The sequence below is a fragment of the Anneissia japonica genome, unplaced genomic scaffold (assembly GCF_011630105.1).
Source record: "Anneissia japonica isolate Jap-2015-1 unplaced genomic scaffold, ASM1163010v1 scaffold287598_len761594_cov195, whole genome shotgun sequence".
Lineage (NCBI taxonomy): Eukaryota > Metazoa > Echinodermata > Crinoidea > Comatulida > Comatulidae > Anneissia > Anneissia japonica.
Window position 1 is genome coordinate 650,488 of NW_022705477.1, and position 3,817 is coordinate 654,304.

Genomic DNA, 3,817 nt, shown 5'->3' on the forward strand with positions numbered 1-3,817 from the left:
TGATATTTACTTACCATCTCTTCTTCAATCGTTTGCTTTGTAGGCTCCATGATCACTTCCTTTTCCTTAACCATATGCTCTTCTACTGCCTTCTCTTGTATGGTATTAAGGTGTTGCACTATCTTCTTCATAATACGAATGAAGAGGCCTAGAATTTGAGAGGCTGGCAAGTCCAATTCCTTTTCAAGATCATCAACTGTCTTGTGCTGAAGACCCATGCCAAGTAGAATGGCCTACAAACAAAAAACACTTTATTAGACCTAAAAAATAACCATACTATCATTGCCTTTATAAATTTTATCAAAGTTCCTGCAATTAAAATTACAATTACAGGAATTATAGAAACATTTTTCACAATTTATGCCAACTGAAATTTTTTTTATAAAAAAGTAATTATTTTCTTGTCATATGAAAATTCTAACACTTTCTAGTACAATGATTTTCATGGGCTTTTTCTGGAAAGTTAGTTTTACAATTTTCATAATTGTCGAGGTAATGCTGTTAAAAATAATTATACATTTAAACTTATTTAAGGTCCCACTGCAAATAGAGTTTAGTTTACTATCATCTCTATTAAAGATAGAGAATTAAATGAAATATATTATAGACTTTGCACATGTATACGATTGCTACCAACAACATTTACTTCACCACAAAGGAATATCATCACTTGAAGAAAAGTGGCCCATAAGCATTTATGCTTCATGCTGACCCAAAAATACAAGTTATGATCAGGTAAGACATGAGCAACAGCAACTAAAAATAAAGGACACAAACAATCTCCTATTTAACATCCCTATATTTAATAGCTTTCATCTCATTATGTAATCAATACAAATCTCAAAAGAAAACTTACTGATTGGACGGCTGACAGATGCAAGTTCATCCGGTTAAGGAACACAAGCCTGGCAACACCTGGCAGAATGTCCATTATGAGATGATAGTCAACCATGTTGCGTGTGTAAAGGTCAAGACGGTTTAGGTCATACTTGGTGAAGTAAATGTCCAACTCACTTGCTGACAATACTGGTCAAAATGAACAGAGAACTGGTAATTATATGAATAAAAGGGGAAAAAGTGAAAAAAGTTGATTAAAAATGGTTTACAATGACACTTGGGCATGTATCTAAAAATACAAAATATAGCTAAACAAAATATCATGGTATTCAGTTTCATATGTATGCTAATGATCTTCAACTGTACATTAATTTTGATCGCACCAATCAAACGGATGTTACCAGACCCCTCTCTCGTCTCTCAAACTGTGGTCAGGATGTTCACTATTGGATGTCCTTTAATATGCTGTGCCTCAACAGTGACAAGACAGAGTTCTTCATTGCGGCAAGTTGTACTCATTTGAGTAAATTGTTTAACTTTTAAGCTTAAACTTGGGAATAATATTTCAATTAGACCATCTCAAAATGTAAGAAATCTTGGCATCATCTTTGACAACAGACTGACCATTGTTGTTGATAATTAACAGACTGTCTCATGATGCATCCATGACAGTCTGTTAATTATCATCTTAGAAACATATCACACATCCGAAAATATATCGATGAATCTACTTGTCACCATGTGATCAGGTCTCTTGTCATCTCACGACTTGATTATGCTAATTCACTTTTATACAGTTCACCAGCTAAAGATATCATCATCAGGAATGAATGTCGAAATATTGAATCGCAACTAATGTCGACATATATTGAATCCCAACACGACGCCGTACATTTCTATACTTGGAGTATGTATTATACTACTTTTCCATGAATAATTTTTATCAACACCAGGAAACCAGACTACAAGAAGAAGAATTACTCTGTTTTATAGTATTATAGTCACAGGGGTCCCAAGTTGAAGAACTCCATTTGCAGGAGATATTTTCGGGAACCTTTGGCCGCCTGCAAATACAACGCGCGTCGCGTTGCAGCCAATACTCAACTACCCATAATATCAAATACTTGACATTCAATGATCAAACACACTGTTAACTTGCTCTTCCTTTCATTTTTATTTACACAATGTAAATTAATACCATGAAATTACATAAATTCTCGAAATCTACTAATCTGTACAGTAGACCTAGTCATTGTACATTATTCATTTACACTTAGGCCTACTACTGTATATCAATATCAGTAATTACATCAATTTTCTGGCATCTGTTAGTTTAATTTTGTATTCAACAGTAGTAGTAGTCTAGTAGCTTCTTTGCTGCTAAAAGTAGAGCGGAATTTGGATGCAGTTCAATCATGGCAAACAAGTCTGTAAACAAAAATTAAAGAAAATATTATCTCAAAATGTATGTAACCTTATTTTTTTTTATTCTTGTTAAAATATCGATAGACTTGTCTAGGTGTACGTAGCTTGACTTCAAAAACCTTAACTGAGGTCTAGACCTAAGGTATTTTAAGGACGGTTGGCCTAGGCCTAGTCTAGGCCCTAGCTAGTACAGGAAAAAAATGGCTCGAGGAGGCGGCTAAGCTTAGGCCAGGTAGGGTAATGACGAGTGCAGGCCTCTAAACCATCAATTTCCAAGTCACAAAACTGAATATAGAACGTATGATTTTTTTTATCACAATCACATAAAACTGTTTATAAAAGAAGTCAACATACCTTTAAATATCTTTCAACATCGGCCATTCCACTGTTCTTCACAGATATTACAGAATAACCAACAACATGGACCTCCATGCTTTCAAACAGTATACTCTTTCTAGAGTTGAGTTCATTGACCTCGATGGTGAGCCACCAGTGGCGAACGTACTTCTTAAATTGTGAATTAAAAGCACATGAATTTTGTGTTTCTTCGCCGGAGCCATATTTTTACTTATTATTCTTATTTAATAATTGAGTGATTGTTTTCATGAAACAGCTCGATAAAATTAACTTTATGCAAAAAGTTAGCTGTAGACTTGTTCTGCGGGTCAAAGGGGGTGTTGTTTACGGAGTTGTTTAGATATCAAATCACACTGCTGGCATGGTCTCAGGCCGGGCGTCAAAAGGATGGGCGCATCAACTTTTTTAATAAACAAAGTGCATTGTGATTCCTTGTTTTCAGCAGCTACCATAATTAATTGCAAATGCATTATAAATAGTGATGGTAGGGAGAGGAATAAACTTATTTGTGATTGTTTACGATTGTTTTTTAACAAGCTATGTTTTTATCTAGGCCTAGGCTAAGCTGATATTCAAAATTAAATAGCCTACTCAAATTTTCAAAAATTAACGGGAGAATTTTTTTCATGCGGTAGAAAAACGTAAGCTTACGGTAGCGCGGTAGATCGTTGCTAAAAGCGGTAGACTACCGCAAGTAGCGGTAGACTTGGGACCTCTGTAGTTAGGCACATGAACTAATTTTTCAGAGGCAACAAATTTTACCTTGAACACTTGGCTTGTAGTCTTTGTGATGGAGTACATTCAATGCAAGTCCAGGCTGATAAGTCTTGAACTGATACGACAACAGAGACAAGAATCGTCGTCTAAAATCTATATAAAATAAACCAAAATTAATAAATGAAATGAAACAATTTATAGCAAGATCTGCTGTGGAACTGAATTTAGTGACATTCAAAGTATTATTTTACAGGCCTAAAAAAAAAATATTGGTCTTGCAGTTAAGGACACTACATCACAAAGTATAGAGCTGCAAGATGTCCGACTTTTAGGGTTTCACTGAAACGCAATCATATCTCAAAAAGTACTAACATGGCTTAGAGGGTGTTTTTCAAATGTAAAAGTTGGTCATATCAAATGTGTGTTGCATATAATAGAACACATGTTCAAATTCCAAACTTTATTCAAATTCAAACAGGGC